Source organism: Cryptomeria japonica, chromosome 5, assembly GCF_030272615.1.
Source record: "Cryptomeria japonica chromosome 5, Sugi_1.0, whole genome shotgun sequence".
Lineage (NCBI taxonomy): Eukaryota > Viridiplantae > Streptophyta > Pinopsida > Cupressales > Cupressaceae > Cryptomeria > Cryptomeria japonica.
This window is the reverse complement of record NC_081409.1, coordinates 735,952,283-735,976,511: the sequence shown is the minus strand read 5'-3', so window position 1 is coordinate 735,976,511 and position 24,229 is coordinate 735,952,283.

The following is a 24,229-nucleotide window of genomic DNA, read 5'->3' as shown; positions in this document are numbered from 1 at the left end:
ATGATTGAATTATAATTAGAAAAATTAATAAATAATATCATAAATTGTATATATTTATCATTTATAAATATATTCTCTCTCTTTTGAAGGACCATGTTGTTAGTTGAAGGGTTGTGAAAAAAAATTTCTTTTTTATGTGAGAATCTCACATGAATGTGTTTTATATGTATCACACTTGTAACAAAGTAAAAATTATTATTTTTGTTACATATACAAAAAGGGAGAGTGAAATTCATTTAATAATTCATAGATTTAAAATATCGAAATGTAAAGTGGAAAGTGCATAGGTATATTAATTCATAAATATTTGAGGTGTATTAAGTTTGTTGGTTTTTTCATTATTCATGAAGAACGGTTTGAAAGTACCTCTTATAAACATATGGGTGACTTAGATAGATAAAAAGATAGATTCAACAAATAAAATAACTGAACAAGTAAATAAATGAAGAAACACAAACAATGTATTGAAGATGATAAATGTGTTTTTCTTGTTTGATCGAGTTGACCTTCCAATGTTATTGCTCATTTCCTTCCCTTGAACTTACAAAAAGGGACAATGAAATGGGAAAAAATATTTTATGTTAATATTTAACATTTAGGAAGTACAGTACTGCTAACCTAGATTTAACCAAGGACATAGATATCATCTAATGGGTGAGATTCAATTCTCAATTCTTATGAAAACTATAGGTCCACCTAAAATACATTTCAACATTTCCATCATCATCACAGTAGTTGTATCCCTAAATCTGCTTCCAACATTCATTGAATAAATTATTTTATTTTTGTAGTTTTTTTCTAACATCAACTAAAGAAATTCTAATCATTTAATTAACTAATCTTATAGTTTCTCTAACATTAATTAAATAAATTACCTTTTATTAATTAATTAATTAATTAAACCAACTCAACCTTTCAACTAGAGTTCCCACCTTAATTGAGTAAATCCAATTTATCTATAATTAATTCGATCATTACCTCAACATCATCTAATAATTAAATAAATAAATTATATAATCTGAAAGCAGTGTAGTATCTCATACCTTCGAGTGAAACTAACATAACACCACCTCCGGTTGTAAACTCTAAAATCTCCCTCATCATTCGTTATTTAAATAAACACATCATATTTATTCAACTAATTAACCATTTACACAGTCCTCTACCACTTTATTTAAAATAAATAAAGTTAACCTTACACATGGCTCCAAAAATACCGTTTCCTTTGAGAAAATCTTTACCATCCTTTCTTCTCAATCTTCTCCCTAATCACATGCACCAATCATAAGATGCCACATCTAAAACCAACCCCATCCCTACATTTAATAATATCAAATCTTATTTATCCATAATCCTCAATTGAAATCTATAACTTAATCATTCCATAAGTCTTTTTCAAGAATAGAAATTTGATGAAAGGAAAGCTTATGTTTTTAGATTAAATAATGGCATTCCCTCTCAACCATAATCAACCATCTTTAACATATCACTTGGTCAACAAGGTTCATTTTGATAAGAATCTTGTTCACTTTTTATCATTTGTTTACATGCCTTTTCTCAATTAAAGGTGTACCTAGGTATAATATAGGAATATTTGTTTATGCATCATTTTATATTGTTTTGCTCTATTTTTAATGTATATAGAAACCATAATAATTCAAATTATCTAAACCCATTTTAGTTAATTAGATGTAGTTAAAAAGTTTAGTCATGAGAACCATGAGGTGTGGGACCTATAACTCCAATTATAATTAAAACTTTAAAAATTAGTTTAATTTTAAATTTTATTGATCTATTAATAATTACTTATACAAATTTCACAATCTTATCTATAGAATAATATTTGACTTAAAATCATTATGTATTTATAAAAGAGTTTCACAGTGTGTTTATTAAAATATTTTATTTATTATCTCATATGTCTTAGCAAACATTATTTAGTTAGAATTATTTAAATGTATTAATGGTAAATATTATAATCAAAATGACTTATTAAATTTAATTAATCATATATTGCCTTGCTCCTTTTCAAAATTTTATATTTAATAATGCAATGATTTATTTTATCATCAACAATAGGATTTGATGTCTAACTAATGGTGTCTTTGAAATCTAGGGGTACCTTTCAATCCTTATCTGTAAGGATATACTCTAGCTAAGTTTATTGACTTCATAGTTAGATGTCTAGTTATAACAATGATTTACGCAAATGTGTTTCTTTTCACATTATTTTTTTCTTTCCACATTGTCAATTTTTAGCCTCCACACATGTTATCTTCATGTGATTTTGTATGTGGCAACAAGTGACATGCAAAATTGTTGTGTTCAAAATAGTGTAATAGTTATTTCCTTAAAACTTAGGTTTGACTATTTTTTCCTCTTTTCTTTGTGATGGGTATTAAATTTCATCTTACAAATTACATGTGTCATAAAGAACCACTTCAATTAGGACATGCTTTAACATCTAATTACAAATTAAATAATAATTATAAAAATATTTATCATACTAATCATCAAATTTAGCATTTATCTTCTTTTTCTTCTCTTTCTACTCTGCTCTAAAATCACTTAAATTATAGTTCTAATAATTTTCCTTAAAATTTTCAATAGGTTTGGATATCTAATGAGATTTAGATATTTTCATATTTCTTCTTTCCCTTCCTTTTAATTTATCCTTCACACTAATAACCAAGGCTTGCAAAGTAGATTTGGTGACCTTTCTACCCATCTAGTTAGATAAGTCTTAGGTGAATGAGTTATATTTCCTACCTAGTCTATTTCCAAACTTAGTTAAGTTTAATTAGGAATTAATTCACTTTATCTCACATTGGTTATGTGTTAGCCTACTAGATTTTGCGTGGGTTCATTTTTAAACATGCCAATTATAAGTATTTTATAGGAATTTCTTAGAGAGAATATATTTCACCATTGACTTTAGAGTGATTGGGAAAGAAAAATTTATTTTGTATTTTATCTTAGACACCAAAGAGAAAATTTGTAATGGTTTGAAGATTAGATTTTTTTTGTAATTTAACATACTATTCATTTCTGGAATATTTTGAGGCCAAATGAACGATGTCATTATATCCAAGAGGCCCAAGAACCCTTGTTTTTATATATAATTCATCTAATTTAGACAAAATTTCCTTCAAGAAAAAATATTTACCTCTAAGTTGTATTACTTCTTTGCAAGCTATGTTGTATAATGTGAGAATAGTTCAATAAATAATTGGGTTTTACTTATTGGTTTTTGAAGGCATATTATTTTAATTACTCATCTTTTTTTACTTCTAAGATAACCCCTTTGGTCAAGTATAATGTCGAAAGTGCAAAAGAGAAACTCACTCCCATTTGCTGGCCTCTAACTCTTTATAGTTTAATGATGATTCCCACCCTTATATTCTAGCTCAACATATAGCCCTCGGTCTAAGTCTTGTGTGCATTATTTAGAGTTACAAGGCACAAAATTTTGAGAGCAAACTTAATAAAGTGGTCAACCTAGGAGAACTTAACCCTTGTGATCAAACAATTTTTCCAATTTATTTTAAAAACCACAAATCCTAATGGTAAACAAAAGTAAAACTCAAGATGAATTAGTTATCTAATGCACACACTAAACTAGTTTAGATTTACCAATTATAAAGTAGATCCATGACATACAAAATTAATCTAAAGTCACAAAAGTTGACCTAAACAGAATTATAAATTTGTTAAAAGGTATTAATTAATTTTCATATTATAATATTGAATTTATTTACACATAACAATATAATAATTTATTATATCAAAATTATTCTTCATCGTTGTACCTAAAAGTAAATAATATATAGTCCCTTTATTTATTATTATTTTTTAAAAACATTAATCGTTCTCTACATTTTTATCATTTTTAATTATATCCAATTGCTTACTTAGCCTAAATTAACTTAATTAAAGGCTATTTTATTGAATCCCGATTTCTTTATGGATGTTATAATAATGTAAATAAAATTGATTTGTAGAAGTAGTTCAATTTTTTCCTTTTTAGACTAATAAAGTATTCAATAAGATATTTAAAATTAAAAATTGTAGATTTGATATTGAAATTATTTATTTTAAGTAAAATTATAAAGTATTTGAATGAGGGAAGAAAGATTGTGCATATTTTTCAAAGGTTGTGCATTTTGCTACAATATTGTTAGAGGTGGTAGAATACATGATTATGTCATATGTGTTGTCTTCTCTAATGGTGTAAGTGTCTAATAAAGTAATGATCTTGTCTAGTCCATAAAATTAAATTTATGGACTATTTTGGGCACAATAACATTTGTAACTATCAAAAAGAATATGTAATCAACGATGTAAAGAAAAATAGATGTTTGTCATGCTAAATGATCTAGCTCACTCAAATTTGCAAGTTGATTTAACAATAATACTAGACAAACATAAGATGTAGAAAATCCTAAGCACTATGATGATGAATATGTTTTGTAACTATGAAGATCTAATAATAAAGGTTTAGTTACTACACATTAGTGTTCTCTTTAACCCTAATATCATATGTATTGACTCTAAATTTTTTTTTTTAATTTGTTATTTGTTTTCTAATTTTCTATTAAATCTTCATTTATAGGAATTATATTGTTTAATCACATAAGGATTAAAAAAAAATTATGAGGTATAAGAGAAATGCTTGAACAAGAAGGAAAACTCGAAGCATGTACAAAAAGACATGCTTGTTAAAAAAATTAAAAAATGGATTCAAAATACACTAGTATATGATTTTATCATTAAAAAAATGTGACATGAGTAGAGTGAACAAGGGAAATGTTTTTAGCTATATTAAATCATTTGAAGATATACAAAATACTTAAATATAGCACCTTTTAGATATAATTTAAAAATATTAAATCTAAATTAAAAAAATAATAGATCATATCACTTACAATATAAATCAAACAAATTAATCTTAATATAATATTGCTGAACAGTTAACATGTGCAATAAAGATAATCTACATTAGTTTTAGACGAATACTTACATTATAATTTCAAGCGATATCACATTAATATCATCAATCTTGCAGCCCATATGAGTGATGCTTTTCTAGAGTTGGCAACCCTAAATAACAGTGACAAAAAAAAATTAGAAAAATACTAAAAATAGTTAATTTGAATAATCAATACCCCGCATAAAAAATTTGACCATTGCAGACCAAAACTAACGAACTTTACTGAAGAAAACCACAATAAATTTGTAGCTCCATGAGAAAAATTGCGACCATCACCTCCCTAAATGAAGCCCGGTCAACTTGTTGCCTCTTTTCAGTTGTGTTTATACTCCACAATGAGTCATGTTCAGAAATCCTCCACAACAGAGAATATTCTTAAAACCTGTATGCTAGCATCATAAACTACTGTTTCACCCATCCACTTCCTGCAATCGTAGACAAGTACTCTTGATTCTTTAAAAAATGATCCACTCCTTGGAATTGAAGTGCGCAAACACAGTAGACAAGGCCAGAGTTAAAGAAGGATATTTATAGCCATGCATTATTGGGCCAGTGCGTTGCATAAGAACAACCTCACATTGAAATTTGTTAAGTCCACTTGCTTCCTATCCCAAAAATCGCTGAAATATCCACTAAACTGCAGTATCATATTTTTAATTAAAATCTCCTCTAACAAAACTGTAAAGACAAGAAAACTTTAACTTACATAGGCCGTAGAGATTGCTATGCAGGGGCTTATTCGAACTTGCCATACCAGCAGTCTTAGTATTTTGTGGAGTTCATGTTGGCCTGGATACTTGTAGTGGCCAGGATATGTAGACATATGCTCCAAGCAAGTTTTGTACTACTTACACTGATTGCGATTTAGGCAACCATTTCACTTCCTTTCCTGCAACTTTTTATCTATTTCCTACAGCCTTCAAATGTGCATGTTACCAAGTCCACTTTCATTTTACTCCACAACAAAGCCCTCTTCAAGCTCCTCTCTAGATGTGATGTGCTCCTCTGTGGATGTTATGTAATGAATACAGTTCCAACCGTTTTTTACAAATCTCGGGATGGCCCATTTACTCTTGCGACTCTTTTCAGTAGGGCGGGAGATTCGGGATTCAAATTTGAAATTCAAACGAATGGTTGCAGTTTCATTTACTAAGCACGTCCCATCTTCCACAACGCGGGAACAGTGAATTTAAACTCGGTTTGATTTATACATTGGGTTACTAACTATAACTAGCTGCTGACTGTGGTGGTTAACGGTTAGCTTGCAAGAACGGAAACGGGTATTAGCGACGGGAACGGATTATGAGGGCCCCACACCAACCACTCAAAGCAGTCAACGCTTCGAGTGTGTTGGTTAAGCCAGGCGCTCTGTGGAAGGCAGTTTCCTGGCCGAGCGCATCCCAATTGACCATTGACGTTTTATATATATAGTCATCAACAAGCTGAAGGAAAGCAAGAAAAGCCGATCCACTGGTTAAAGGAGGCAACTATGGAAGTTGTGGCGATCCAGGTAACAGAGTATAATTACCATTTTCTCCTAATTTTTGAACATTTATCGTTTTTGACGCCTTGGGTGTTTTCCTTTTGATGGCACGATATTGTTCCTCAAGAAGAAAGAGTTTCTGTTGTGGTTGATCGATTGCCGGATGCAAATCTCAGACCAAACCAATCTCCAGTCACAAGTAGGTTTAAATCTGTTACCCAGACGGCTGTTGCGTTGGTGGTAGGCTGCTTTACCGTTATGTTTGCAGTGTTGAGTGGTGAGGACGAGGGGCCAAGGGCTGTTGAACATGGTAATATTCAGGTGAGATTAAACATGTTCTCGTAATCTTCAATTTTTTTAACCAAATTTGACAACTTCAATTAGTTTCGAGTTTTTCCCTGTTTCGCCACTCCGTTGTAATTTTTGCTTATCTCAAGTAGTAATGTTTATCATTTTCTTCCTCAACTTACCTGTTTATTCGAAATCGTTTGGTTCTTTTGAGGGCAGACTAGGGTGTCCGATGAGGACGATCGAGATTCTATTGAGACTGATCAATCGACGGCACCGAACCCCCAACTAGAGCAATCTCCAGTCTCAAGTGATGGTAAATCTGTTATTCAGATGACAGTAGCATTGGCGTTGGTGGGAGTAAGCTTCGCCACCATGTACGATGTTCCCGGAGGTGCGAACGAGGTAGGGAGGCCTGTTATGGGCGATACCGTTGCTTTCATCGTGTTCTTGCTTAATTAAACCTTAATTAAATTAAATACTAGTTAACCATAAATGAATACTACTTAAACCTTAATTAAATACTAACACTAACTGAATGCTATTAGTCAAGTTAGTTTAGAAGTTATCATTAAGAATAAAGTAGACATTGATCAACCAATAAAAGAAACAAGGATAAAATTTCTTTTATGTTAAAATATTTGTGTGTGTCTATCCTATTTGAATATTGGAGAATATAGCTTTAATTGTTGAAGAATGAAATGTCAATAATGTCAGTTCAAATTGTAATGGTGTATAGATCATAAATTTGATATGATCTTTATATGTCTCTAAAATAGTACGTTTCTTTAATAAGATGAATTTTGTACATATAATTGATAACAAAGATTGTATAAGGAATAATTAACATGAATCATTCACTTACTTATTTTAAAAATTTATAGTGTGTTTGAATGTGATGAAATATAATCTACTCTACATATAATTTAAAGAGGATTGATATTTTATTATTTCATTTTTAATATTTTAACTTAAATGTAAACTTTTAAAAAATTAACTTATATTACAAATACAAATTTAATAATAATAATTAACAACTAAAATCTATAAACTATATTAAGTAATGAAAAATATTTTATAAAAAAAAAATAGAATAAATTAAATTAAGCTCTTTGCTTGGAATGCACAAAATACACTTTGAAATGCTATTACAAATAGAGAGGGCCAATAACAATTTGCCAACAAAACAATGATTGCTAAGTTGGCATTTAATCTCTTTAAATTTATACAACATCATCAAGATAATGGCATGAGACTGGCAGCAACAAAGACACAAGAACCACTCCTCTTATTACAAGCATCAAATATGATCAATACAAAAAGACTTCCTCCAGTGAATGACTTGTAAAATGAAGTGCGCATCCTATACATATTTTTTTAAATGAGAATATATCTCTGGCAATATTTGTTCATATATATACCCTTAGTTGCTTCATAGATCCCTTTGTGTACAAGAACTTCCAACATCCAACATTTAGTTTTCAAAATTTGGGTAGAAATATACTAATTTTGTTCATGGACGAAAATGTTTCAAACAATTATTCCCCTTCAAAGTGTTTTCAATGCATGGTATGCACCTCCTAATTGAAACGCCAAACATGCTATTGCGGCTTGGCACCCTTCTTTACCATTATAATCAATTCTTCTCCACATGCAATAGTAAAATTCTTAGAGTGCTTAAAGATTTTTACACGTGTATATACAATATTTCTTATATATATGATTATGGATTCTCAACCAAAAGACCAAGATGAAGTACATATGAAAAAAAGAGATTATATTACTATTTATATCTAATAGTTAACAAGTTTCGTCTAGAATGAATTAGACAAATCTGACAGATTGAACTAATCTAGATTCGACCAAAGTTGGTAACTATGTGTTTTGTGTTATAAGAAATCAACCCATATACTATGGATTGGATCTTTAAGAGAAAAGCCAAAATGAGATCTTAACCAAATAAAAACTCCCTTTCAGTAGTCTTCCATAGCATGAAGAAGTCAAGGTTTGCATGCATATACACTAATCTGTGAAGCTATATTCATATATAGTGAATATTAGAGGTCAGACCATCTTCATGTGTTAAACTTATTATGTTCTTCTTCTCATAATATATACAGTGTACATCATATTTTTCACAACTTTGTATCACTAAATTAGCTCTTCTATACTCGAAAAACAAAATGTGAAAGCATAGACAAGGCATGTGATTGTTTTATAGAGTGTCATATATCTTCAAATACATTTATTCTAACCCATATAAATGTGGTGTGGTGTCTAGTAATTGTTATTAATGTTAAAAATAATTATATTTAAAAATATATCAAATATTCATTAGCCTCATAAGTTTAGATATATAAATTTTTAATAATAGTAAATCAAAGAAAAAAGAAGTGAAGAATGAAGAGGAGAGAATAAGGATCATGAGTAGAATTAACAAAAAAAAATGATACAGCATTAAGCATGCACCATTTTATTGTAGCTGATTTTCTTCTGTAACAAGACAAAGCCTAAACATACCCAATCTTCTCCTAACCCAGTCTTTGATGTGTGACAAATGCATAAAAAATATTATGACCACATTGTGTTTCTTTTAAGTTTTTTCATGACAAACAAGCTTAGAAATTAGTTTGATTCCAATCCGTTCTCATGTGCTTGCTCAAATTTAGGGCACATTTGTAACCAAAGAAAGAAATTCCGTGAAGTTATTAAACATTATTACTCTAGAATGGGAATGATTATAGAATTGAGGTTGATTTAGTTGCTTTATAAGTTCTCCACAAAATTGAGGTTAGATGAACAAGACTTTAATAGTACATTGATACTTCTTTTTGTGGTTGTCTCCATATTTGCCTATGGTTCGAACTGTCAATAATTTTTAAAGTTTGTAACCCCTGACCACTAATTCACAATTAAGATTTCATATAATTTGATTAGTCATTTTGAAACCCATTTTTGTTCATTTTTCTCGAAATTCTTTACTAAGATCTCTTTATTAGCTTTTAACTAATTTATCTAGTGTGTAAAATCTTCATTATTCCTTTTGATCTATTTGTAAATGTTCAAGCACATCTTTGATTCCACCTATAAAATTAACATCTTAATGTTAAACTCTTTTTGTTTTGAATAATTGACTACATATAAAAATTCATTAACATAAAAAGAATGGCATATCCAGACTGGCACCTAAACAATCAAAGCCGAGCCTGTTACGTCACATAGAACATTGACGAATTAAATTAAATAAAAGCGTGTTTAATATAGACAAATGACAATTGTCACTTGGATTGTGCTCGTCCAGAAGCTGCGTGATAATTTTCTTGATGCTGTGTGTGCTGTTTGACTGATGTTATCAAAATAATATAATTTTCCAAATGCTGTGTGTGCTGTTTGACTGGTGTTATCAAAATTATCAGGCAGCACACGCTTTTACACGCCTGCCTTAATTTTCTCTCGTCAACAAGCGAATGAAATCAAGAATAGTAGATTCACCGGTGCACGTAAAGGAGGGGACTACGAAAGATGTGGAGATCCAGGTAACAGAGTAAAATTACCATTTTCTCCTAATTTTTCAATATTTTTCGTCTTTAACGGCTTGGTTGTTTTTCTTTTAATGGAAGGAAACTGCTCGTCAACAAGAAGCAGTTTCTGTTGTGGTTGATCGATTGCAGACATCCGACAAAAGCAATCTCCAGTCACAAGTAACAGGATTAAATCTGTTATCCAGGCGCTGGCAGCGTTATTGCAGCTAGGATGCTTCACCGTTATGTCTGCAGTGATGAGAAGTGAGCACGAGGGACGGAGCGCTGTTGAACCTGCTAATTTTCAGGTGAGATTACACATATTAGCGTATAATCGTCAATATTTTTACCAAATTTGAAAAGTTAAACTCGTTTCGAGTTTGTCCCTGTTTATTATTTGCCCCCTCCACTTACCTGTTTATTTAAAATCCTAATGATGCTATTCCTTTGAGGGCAGACTTCTGTGTCCGATGTGGAAGAAGCAGTTACTGTTGTGGTTGATCAATCGACTGCAATAGACCTCCGACTAGAGCAATCTGCAGTCACAAGCAATAGTAAATCTATTGGCGTTGGTTGGAGGAAGTTTCGCTGTCATGTTGGCAGTCCCCAGAGGTCTGAATGAGGGCCGAGGAAAGGCTGTCATGGGCGACACCATCTGCTTCATCGTATTCTTGATCAAAGAGACGGTAACTTTTCATGCTTCACTGGTGATTGCTACGATTGTGGCCTCTGTGTCACATATATCTTCAACGATAGAGTATTTGATCCGCACGAGTCTGTGGGCGGCAGGAGTTTACATCATTATGACATTCCTGCATGCTGCAGCGTATGTGGTGGTGCCCCCTAACCATAAGTGGATTGTGCTGTGTTTTGGTGGTGCGGTTGCCATAGCGTTGGCCCTGGTGCTACTATATCGCCTCTCCACCATGTTCCACCAAGTTTCCAGGACAAGCATAATAGGGAATGGAGGGACGCATCTTCTGGATGGGTTAGAGGGAGGCGATTTTTCAACGGATAGCAGAAGAGGACAAATTATAAAAAGGAGGAAAACATAAATATATATAAAAAAATAGTATATACTAAAAAGTCAATATAAAAATTTACAATGTTTTATTACTTGCAATAATATCTAGAGATGTTTTAAAATATTTTTTTCTCTGTAAATCAAGCATTTCATATTGTACCAACAGATTTTGGATCTTCTGTTTATAAAAGCTTAAAGTTTCTTCGGGTTTTCCAGGAGCTTGAGGGTCTTTCTAAGCTGCCTTCTTATACCGTAATTTCTGAGTTTTTGGTTGACTGTAATAGTTATACCTTGAACTAATTCTATTTGGGTGAGAATATAGAAAGTGTAACTCTTAATTTTTTCAATTCTATTAGATTTCCACAATCCATGATCATGATAAACAGTTTCTAAATTTGATTGCATGCAAGTTTTTTACAACAAATAAATTATAATTTAAAAAAAAATATAAATTAATGATTTGTGATAATTCTTGGTTCTCATTTTAATTCTACAAATTACAAAATAATTTAGACAGTAACACTCTTTTCATATATGTTCCAATTAATTAATTAATTCTTTTTAAAAGAAAAATATCACTATAAATATACTTTAATTAAAAAAATTCATTGCTTTCTATTTTATATTTGTTGAATAGAGGTATTTGATTTTTTATTATTTTGATTAGACAATAGTAAATAAATATTTTTAAATCTGCACAGTTTTAGAATGCTTATCTTAATGTTATATTCCTATAAAAATTAATCTCATAATGTTTTTATTATTATGAAAAAGGTGATCTAAATTAGCAATTTGTGTCTAATCAAATCCTTTCATATGACTTGGAGGGAAAAGGATACCACATAAAATATTTAAGAGAGACACATATCTATAACAAAAAATTCACCTACAATTATTAAACATTATTTTGCATAAATTATTAGATCAACATATGGCTCACAAGTGGAAAGAACTTTATATTCTTCCACCCAAACATTTATATCTATTGGTCATTTGATGGTACAAATCTCATACAAAAATTGCATTAATTCAATGTTTGCTTCAACAGTCAATTTAGAGACAAGCATTACAACCATGCAATCCAAGCACATTAAAGGGCACACAATATACTAAAAGAGTGGGGGTGAATTGGTATAATGCGATTTGAAATAAATTAAACATTAATTTTCATTAATAAATTCTCCAAGCATGAACCTTGAAACATCAAAGTGGCTCTAAATAATATCCTTAATGATATAGGAATTAAACAACACATGGAAATATGCATCCACACAAAGAACACTGGATATACATGGAAACCTAAGAGTAGAAAAACCGTGGTGCAAATAGCTACTTGGATCTACTACCCAAATCTAGCCTCACAAAGATAATGAATCACTTACAATATGGAAGAGGAAATAGCCTATGAGAGATACCAATCTCCTATTACATTTGTAGGCACCAATTAACAAGAGACATCAATCCCCCTTTTCAAGATTTGAGCACCAACTTGGCTGGTGAGACACCAATAAGATTATAATACAAAGATATGAATTGTAGACCTTCAAATTAAAATCTCAGCTTTCACTTATTCTAATCAATCTCCAAAACACTCTCACATACTACATATTTTTTTTTTATGAAACTACACAATTATTGAAATTCAACTCACATAGCATCACCCTCAAATTCATACATGAAAAACACATCGAATAATTACATTAAATCCCATATTACATAGCTTTCCAACATTCTTGGACAAATCCTAGACCACTATTTATATGCATTACAAATATGATTACATTCACATGTCGGCCTACAATAAATATTATAGCATTTACAAGTTGGCCACAAAAATAACCTTTAACCAAATGTGTAATAGGCTAGGTCTATTAGCCCACATGCTTCTCCATAAGAAATAAAATGCTATGTAGTTCCCAATGTAGCCCTATCTAGTCCCAGTTATCATCTGCATGCTTCCTTCGGTGAGAACACATTACAAACCTCTAGCACATCAAACAAAAACAACAACCTAGTTACTCAACTCACATTTCTTGTCCACAAAAGGAAATATTTGAAGAGTCTACAATATTATGAATCATGTGTAAACATAAATTCTTTTCAAAATAAAGGACATAACTCACAACTATGAGGGAACACAAAACATAACAAGATCACTATTAGGGAAGCTTACCTCATATACTTCTGAATCATCTTCACTAACTAGAATATATGCAAGATGAAAATACAAAAATACACCATTTGATTCCATCATCACAATAATAAAATGTACTTCTAAAACTCAAATGCACTGATATGACATGATAATTATTTGCATTCTTTTGCATGCCTTGACATCAATGACCAAAATGACTAGCAATTTTGCAATCAATGACAAGCTTTTTCAACAATCTCCCCATTTGTGATTGATGAAAAACAACAAAATATGAATGCACCAATAAAAAAATAATATTCAAGGATCAACATAGATCTCAAAACATGTTTGGAACTTCTCTTGTTTGATATAATTGATGCTTTTGACCATTAAAGCATTTTCAATTCCATTCCACCCCTTTGACATCAATGAAATTTTTTAACTAATCACTTAGCATTCAAGATTTCTTTCCCCTAGATAGAAACCCTTGAATTTTGTATCCCAATAGCTCATTCGATCTTTCTATTTTTACTTAAACACGATCTAAAACACTCCACAAGAACACTAAGTTTTCTTGCATCAAGGAGTCAACACTCCCTATTAACCTATACTTACTCTTATTTCAAGAGGAATGGGCAACCAAGTTTTCAACTTCTTTTGGTGGTATTCAAAAGTATCCTTAGGAAAGGGTTTTGTGAAACTGTCTACAATCTTCTTAGTTTCAACATATTCCAACTTCACCTCTCTATCTGCAACCTTCTCTCTTAGAAAACTATACTTAGTTTCACTATGTTTTATTTTTGAGTTCATCACTAGATTCTTTGAAATATCTATTTCACTTATGTTGTGTCACAAAGAATTGAAATATGCTCATCAAATTCTACCTTAATCTCCTCTAAATGATGCTTCATCCATAAAACACGAGTGCACTAGGAATCTACTGCAATAAACTCTACTTCTACTTACATATGGACACTGCATCACATTTTTTTCTTAACCATGTCACAGAATGGTCACAAAAAAAGAATACTATATCACTTGTACTCTTCCGATCATCTACACATCTGGCCCTATTTGCATTAGTGTAAGTAGTTAACTTAAATTTTTCTACCTTGGGATACCATAATCCAAACTCCATTGTAGCCTTTAGCTATATTAATATACTCTTCATTGCTTTGACATGACTTTATTAGGTGCTACTTGAAACCTAGTAATCATTGTTGAAACCATGAGAAGACTAAGAGGGGGGAGTGAATCAGTCCAGATCTTTTATATTTTCGAAATATCATACTTTAAGAAGCATTTAACTATTTTACAACAATACTAAAAAACATCAACCATCAACACACGAACATGAAATACACATGGAAAACCTAATGGGAAAAAACCATGGTGAGGATTATAGTCACAATATCAATAAAATTGATTACAATATTTTAGGCTTATTACCAAGGGGCAACATACACCTGATGGAATTTCAAGTTTAAGGTGCACAAACTTAGGGAAAGATAAAATTACATGCACAACTAAAAATCACTGCCTCATGGCAAGATACATAGATTTTCCAAGAGACTTACTACCTTCCAACAACAAAAAGAATACAAGAAATTAAATGAAAAGAATACAAGAAATTGTAAAATTGTCCTTAAACCATTGTGTCAAGTGACCTATTTCAAAGTGTGTGCCCTTGGTCTCCTTGTGTTGTGTAGCACAATACTGGGGTTTTTGACATGAGTTAATTGCCTCCTGTGGTTCTACAAGTCTAGTGGTTGTATCAGGCATTAACAGGTCAGTCTTTTGGTGCAACGACAACCAAACTTGTAACAAGTTGTGTCAGAGCTTGGTCACGGGTTCAAACCCCTTGCTTGCACTGGGGGGGGGGGGGGTGTTGCATGGTGTGCACCCTTTGTCTCCTTGTGTTGTGTAGTGCAACGCTTGGGTTTGTAACATGGCTTAATTGTCTCCTATGGATTCTATAAGTCTAGTGGTTGTATCAGGCATTGACAGGTCAATCTTTTGGTGCAATGCAAACCACACTTGTAATACGACCAATATCACTTGGAAAACACATATGACATCAAAGACTTTTTAATAACACTATCACACTAAATATATCATCATCAAAGCTCCTCACAAACTAACTTTTTCACATCTATAGTACTGAACCTACTTGCACATTATTCACATTCATTTCACACCAAATAACATCATTATTTTTAATTAAAAAAAAATGAAAATATCTTGATATAAATATGACACACACATATATTGATATTGTTCAATTTAGAGGGGTTGTATACTACACTTATCTATCTGGCATGTTTGATCAAATGATTTCACTGACTAAAAATTTCAAGGATTCATTTAATTCAATAAAAGGTCCAATCCCACTAGACACAAATGCATGATTATCAATTTCACCACTCATTAAAATAGTATTTGACTAGCCCACTACATCCAGTTCAATTTGAAAGCTACTTATCAAATGAACTACAAAGGGGTTGGGTTCTAATTCATCACCATTATCTATTAAAAAATTTAAACAATACTAGTAAAGCTTCATTATTTCGGCATCAAACTAGAAGCACAACCATTTTTGCCTACTCTAAAATTGAGAGTGATCAAGGTCCAACAATATAATAATTTTTTTATAACGTATCAAAGGGATTGAAATTAAAACCATCTTCACCAACTTGAGATTGGGGACAAGGTTTTCTAAGAATATATAAATCCATGTGTTTTTCATGTTTCCCATATAATCAAACCCAATACAAAGAGCCAATGACTTGTTACATAGCCTCATATTCTCTAGGATTTTGTCCACCCTTATCAATAGCTCTTTAAAGATCAAAGTCCTTCTCTTGAGAAAGACTATACTCTTGAGAAACACATGAGTGTGGTCCATTATCAACTTTTGATTCATATAAGACTATGTGACAAACTATTAACCTAGGTGGCTCCTCGAGTAGTTTTTTGTATGGGTAGTAATAATGCTCCTAGTTTTGATGGTATCCCCTATGAGTTATAGAAATTTTTGTGGGAAATTGTTGATCTATAACTCTTTTAATATAATCTAGAAGTTTATAATTCTTGATACATTTTCTATATTATTAATAAAAAAATATTAAATCCATACCTATGTTTGGTGATCCTAAAGAAATCTACAACTGGTCGTTGGTCATGTTTCTAAACATTTCTTACAAAATCATATCCACAACCATTGTTCTTCGTCTTCAAAATTCACCTCCTCATATCATTTGTCTTGAGAAAATAAGATTCATCAATACCAAATACGTCTTGAATAATATTCCATTGTATTTTGGAAGGGTATGGAATGAGCTCATCACTTTCAAAAAAAATATATTTTAATAAAAAATTAATATATTTCACCAAAGCCTATCATCATATTGAATGGCCATTCATTCTTTCCAAGATCCAAGTATTTGGATTTGACCATATGTTTCATTATTCTATTCAAATGTTATGTATAAATATATCTACTTTATTAACCATGAACAATAGGTGTTTAGTATGGAAATTAGGATTCACAAGCTTAGCCATGTAAAGTAGGAATTAAACTAAATTTCAAGCACATCAAATTAAAAGGATAATGAACTCAATAGATTAAACCTCAATTCTATTAGAAAAAGGGTTGAATAAAAATTGAATTATATTCCTTTAGATTGAGTTGAAGATGAGTAATTGAAAGGATGCAAATTGAATGTAAAAAACTAGGCTAGAAGGTACATGCATGAATTAGCAACTTAAACTGATTATACTTCTAATAACAAAATATAAACTTTGCAACAATTATAGAAGTGAGAAAAAAACATAGAGGTGAACCTATGACAAAAAAATTGAGGCTAAATTCACTAAACTAGGTCACCCAAAGCATCTTGCTCTTATGAATTTTGCATACAGACTTTGATGTAGTTTTGTGAGACAATGTACCTTGCTTCTATCAAATATGATGTAGATCTCTAGGGATAGAGGTGCCCAGGATGTCCTGGTTTAGATAGGGATGCCCAAAGTTCCTTGGTCTAGGGTTCTCTATCCTAGTTTTGGGTACCACTTTGTCTCAGTCTTCTGATTATCCTACTAACTTCCTTTCCCCATTGAAAATTTGTAGCTCCACACAAGAGGAAAAAAATGGTGTTTGGGTGGTTTATAAGGGTTTGGCTAAGTCAAACCTTGGGTTTGTAATTAACCTTTGAATTAAAATTAAAATTGAAATTAAATCATAAATTATTGAATTGAAATGATTGATTGAACTAATTATATGTTCAATTGATGAAACAATGCCCTTAATATAAGTCCTCCATGTGTTGATGCAATAACTTGATAGATCACATTAAATCCATCATGAAATCATAATTTAGAAGATAATTGAGGATTCCTTGATGTAACTTGTTGCTCCTTGAATCAAATCTTCTCTTGGAGAAGAATAATTGCTCTTGAATCCGAGTGAAAATGCAATAATGAGATAAGATGATGAAATGAATTCAAGAGGAATGACTTAAATAGGGAATTCATAATAAAAATCACCTTTAGGCTGGCTTAGAATTATGATTATTTTTTACAGAGAGCTAGATTTTCATGGGATAAGACTGCCTTATAATCCTCCCAAAATTAAAAAAAATAAGTATTAAACCAAGATGCTTGTGGCATCCCAATCTTGCCAATTTTAGCCCCACTTTTTAGGGTTGCAAGATAATAGGGTTCTAATACCAAAAGTAGCTTTGTATGAAAATATATTTAATGTTTAGGTAGTGGAAACATGTCTTGAGATTTGAAATGAGGCATAATTTATATTAAATTAGGATAATAAAAGATAAAGGGCACAGCTAGAATTAAGGGCCCATATAATAAAGTGTTGATCATGTCTTAAAGTGGAATAAGACTCATAATATTGAATTAAGTATTAATTTAAATTAATAAAGGTCCTATAATGTATAGAGGAATGGGAAATACTAAAATGAGTGCTAGGAAAGTGTGAACTTGGACACCCTAGTTAAAGTTGTACAATTTATGATGCTACAGTAGGAAATCCTCCTCTTTTGGGATTTTTAGGCCTATTTGGTAGGGTCATTTTCTTGCCCCTTCATTTAATGTATTAGTTATGGAAGTATTTTCCTACTTGCTTGCTAATAATATTTCATACAAGTGTGTCAAGGATATTTCCCTTCCCAAATTTGGTCAAAAAATTGTTGATGGTTACTTTGATAATGACTAGAGGAAGAGAATGATGTCACACATTCTCTATTATGTCTTGACACTTTTTGTTTACCTTAAATATCTAACATATACTAGAAGAATAAATTGTAGTATTACATAGACAATCCCTTCTCTTTTACTAAAGAATCTAGATTTGTTCTAAGGTGTTTGAAACTACTCTTTTTTATTACTCTTCTAAGTGGTGTGTTCCTTTTCAAGGCTTCAGGTATTAGAAATTTTAAAAGTTATTAAGGTTTTTTTGATGGGATTCTTTGAAGTAAAAGGCTTCTATGAACTCACTTAAAAATTATGATTCCTCCTCTATGACTTTGAAGGGATTGGTCTTATTAATATGCATTGTCAAGGATTGGCCCTATGTGCTAAAAATATCATTAGAGGACATAGAAGGAAAACGTCTTGAATTTTTTTGTTGAAACACTAAATTTATTTTGTAATTGTACATTATAGATAAGCTTGGAAATGGAGTGGCTTCCATTCCACTCTTATTAAGAAAATTCTCATGTAAATTTATTGCACTTTTGTTGTTAAAAGCATATAAAAATCTTATGAAGCTATTAAACTTTGGTTACTTTGGAAAGGGAATAAATTTAGAATTGTGATTTATATTGACAAAAACTCTCTTTGGTGGTCTCCTATTACCACTTTCAAGTATTAACCTTAAGCCAAAGTCCTTAGACTCTTACTATGAATTTTTTCATTAAGAGATTTGATTAAAACTTTTACAAAACAACCAAAAATTGGCTATCTTGGCATAAAGAAAAGTTTAAATAGATGGTTTCCAATCAATATTTGGAGTCTTTTTAGACTAGCGTTGAGTTAGTTCTTCTAAAAATTTCACTCTTACATACCTCTAATACAACTAATAACTTTAATTTTACTACATCTTGATGTAAGATATTCGCATTATGCTCTTGCTCCTTCACAATATGAACACATACCGACATTACAACAATGAAAAAATGGGAACATTGGAAGAAAATTAAATATTTTAAACCATGAACATCAATCCACCTTAGCATTGACTTATTATGTAATTGTGTCGTCTATATGAGGCTACACTTCAGAAAAATAAATAATATGATTAGTAGTAAAACGATAGAGCCTGCATTTCCTAAAAGCTCTATTTGTAAGTATAAATCAAGTACAACTTAAAATATATTTTAATCATATTTATTAATTAATAAAAAAAATTATTATATTATAATTTTCAATTAATTAATAAATATTGTAAGATGTGATAGACAATTTGAAGGTTGAATGGGTATGGAAGTAGTTGGGAGTGTCCATTCGTACTATTAGTATAGTTCAGTAGCCTAAGAATATCATCCATTCATTCACACTTGAAGCAAACAAACAACCAAATTTGTAGAGAAGTAGGGTGCTCATGTTTTTCCAATGAGGTTTTACTTATACTATCCAAAAACATGATTTATTAATATTTTTGGATGGATATAGTAATGCCATTGACTTTAAGAAACCCTCCACAAAATGAGAAATAAAATTGTCCTCAAATTTAAAGTTTCTTTTAAAACTATTAATTTCTATTGATAAATCATTTTTTTTTTCTAAAAAAAGCATAAAAAATTATTGATGATTTTTTTACATGATTAAATTGCTGAAATCTTTTTTCACCAATCTTGAAGAATAATAGCAAAATGCATTAATTATCATGACAAACCTTTCAATTAAAAAAAAAATTCTTATGGAAAAAGTTGAGACCTAGAATGAAAATGATTGATAGCTTTAAATGGTAAACTCTATCATATTTAGTCTCCACCATTTATTTAAAACATAATATATAATGATCCTCATTGTATTCCGTGAGATAAAATGTACTTGCAATTTGTCATGCTCATGGGCCCAAAATTGCTTTTGGGCTCCATGAGTATTACAAATTATTGTGGATTATATTTTACCTTACAAAATACAATGAGGGTCATTACATTATCTATTAAGTCAAGGGTAGAAACTTAAAATAACTAATAATCATGATATATTATTAATGAATTTAGATTTCTACAATAACTTATTAAATTTTGACAAATATGATCTAATCATGTATCAAATACTGTGGTGAATTTTTTACCTAAAATTTGTAATAAAATAAATGCTTTGGAAAATTAAATAAGAGTAAAATATAATTTTATAAAAATATGGTGATTTAGATTGTATTATACCTTGAACTATTAGCTTAGCCACTAAAAAATCATTGATGTCATTTAGGCAAATATGATTTTTCATTAATTTTTTTTCCTATTAATTGAATAATTATTTTTTTCATAAAAGTATTATAAATATTTTTATTTTGACTCGTAAATCAATTCTTTTTTTTAATCCTTCTAATCATTTTCATAATTTATTTTGTCCACTCAATCACTTACTAATTCATTTTAAATAGAAAAATGAAAAAACCATACATTTCAATGATAGTTTATTAAGTATAATTTTGAATATTGATATTAAATGTCTTTAATCCAAAAATATTTGAAAAATCTTTATAGATTGTAGAAAATTTATGCCTATTTTCTTTTTATATGTTTAACATTATCTCGCTAATCCAATGTTGTTGTCAATTTGAATCTTTACTTTGATGTTATAGACATTCATGTCAAGTGACTTCATGATCCACACTATGCTCTATACCGTCACTAGGGTGACATTCAAGGAGACTTCAAATCTCCTTTCTAAAATCATTTTAAATTAGTTTGAATTTATGTTTTTTTCTTTAACACTAAAAACCAAAAGTTAACCGTAAACTTCATTAAAGACACCTTAATTTTTTAATTTTTCTAAAAAAATAAATGTAAAAAATGAAAGTAACCATTTTGATTAAAATATGAACAACAATTGATTCATCCAATAAAATTTGATCTTTAAACATTTTTAGAAAAATGAACATTATAATAGTGTATTTTGACAATTTTTAAAATATTTCATTAACCATTAAATCCTACTTTAATTTCAACTATACAAATACATTGGACTCGTTTGATACTGCATTATTAACATAGAACCATTTGTAAACAACAAAATAATGAACAATAGAGGTAAAATGGAAAAAATTGCCAAAATTCAATTCCTCACGCTGTGAAATTATCGAGAAATTTTCTGAAGGATTGAAACAGTCGTCGTCTCATGCCTGAAAACAAATTTCGCTGGTTTTTTTCGTTGCGAACACACCTTGCTGATGTAACGGCTGAGGCATCTAGATATTTTTTGACCATGTACTTTTTCCTTCTACCTATTTTCCATTGATTCCGCTGGGCTGCTACATCGAACTTGCAGGGAAACAAGGCTTGCTTTCATGATTTTTTTTGGTGCCACTTTGCGTCATTGCTGACCTTGTCTTGAGAGTAGAAAAGTAAATGCATCAGCGTCTCTCAATTGGCTTGGGTTTTAAATATACGTTAGGGAGGGAAGGAGGGATGCAAATTAAAATTTGATCTTTGTGGAAGATGACCGTGTCACTGGATTCAGAAGGCTCCCTAGGTCGAACAAGCAATGCATGGAGGAGTAAAGACAATGCTTTGTCCAAATCATTCAGCAACCAAAGAAGCAGTGGCGTGGAGAATGATGAGGAGGATCTCAAATAGGTTGCTCCTAAAAAGATTCCAACTTATGACCGCCACAGGAGATCCGTTCTCACTGAAGTGACAGCAACAGGAAGTTTCAAATACCACAATGTTGATGTCACAACACTTTCTACTGAAATGCAAAGGAAGTCCATTCAAAGAGTTCTGCAAGTTGCTGAAGTGGATAATGAGCAGTTTCTTTCGAAATTCAGGGAAAGAATTGTACCTATCTCTTTTAAACCATCATTGACAGGAACCATATAGCAAAACAAGAAGAATAAACAATAAAAAAATCACATATAGAAATTGAAAATAGAGCACCCCTATTTCAGTACTGCACTAAAATTTTTTATTACAGCAGCTTATACAAAAACCCTGTTTATTATTGAGCATATTGGAAAAAATACAAAGTCTTCTATATTTATAATGTTCTATGCTTGAAAGAAGTAATAAAAAAAAACTCTAAAAACAAAGCATGCATTATTTGCCAGGATTAAAGCAATATTTTAAAACTAAAAACTGTTTTAAAGCATCTACAGGGTAATAATAGAAATAGTTTGTTTCTTCTTCTTTTTGACATGGTGATAGCATCAATTATCTTCATACTCCCCTTTGATGCTGAGAGGGATCACTATCTCATCTCAGAGTGCCAAAAACTGAATTTTTGCAACCATCTTGGTGAAGATATCCACTAACTAATCTTGAGTGTTTATGTGCTTCAATTCAACTTCTTTCTTTTGTACCAAATCTCGAATGAAATGATTTGTTAAATCAAAATGCTTTGTCCTGCTGCGATGAACCGTATTCTTTGCTAATTTGATGGCACTTACATTGTCACAATAAATCACTGTAGGCTGAATCTATTTCTCTCCAATCTCTTCGAGAATTTTTCTAAGCCAAAGAGCTTGTGTACCTGCTGAAGTAACCGCAACATACTCTGTTTATGTGGATGAGAGGACAACAATGCTTTTCTTCTTTGAACTCCAAGTAATCAATCCAAAACCAAAAGAAAAACAATTCCCTAATGTAGACTTACAGTCATCCATACTTCCTCCCCAATCTGAACACTAAAGCCAACAAAATTGAACTTTTTAGAAGAGTAGTAATGAATACCAAAATAAAGGTTAGGGGAGCTTGTCAAAACCCTTTGTGTCTAGATTGAGAATGTATGGTTATATGTTGTAATCTAGTGTAATTTGGAACAAGAGTCAAACTCTCAAATTGAGTAATAATAGAGAAAATTAAGAAACGTACCTTCAATGGGAGAAATCTTCAAAATTAGAAAGGAAACCAAACACATTGAAAGAGGCCACAAAAACTAGACAACCCAAGGAGTTCACCAAGACGATTCAAATGAGCTTCTACCCACAAAATTTCATCCATCCGATCTCCCACATTCAACAATCCAATTTTCACCTATAGGGTTCGAGAGAAAAAATCATGAAAAAATAGACTAAGTGCTGGAAATGAACTCCAAAACATAAATATAAACTCACCTTTTGAGTGATAAATAAAATAATATTAAAACCAATTGAAATATAAATATCAATTAACTCCCTAAAATGATCCCCAAGCAATAATCTTTGCAATCCACATTAAATCGATTACATATAAGTCATATTTCATAGTTAAATAAAAATTCCACATAGTAATTATTAAAATATTATTAATATATGCACATTAAATGATGACTATTCACAATTGACTAACTATGAACAAACAACCTTTACGAGCATTCACAAATATGCATTGGGGTAACTAGACATTACCAAAATGGTAACCAAAGGTATAATCCCATGAATTAAGGGGAAATAATCTAAATTGGGAATGATGGTTGTGGTTGGGTAACATTAATGTCCAATGTGTTATTTCCTGTAACCACCATTGGGGATATGGCCATGTTAAGACTTGTGGAGCTAGGTGGATTTGATACCTTATATTTGTAGGCACTAAAACTCACACATCAAGTGTACTCTCTCTCT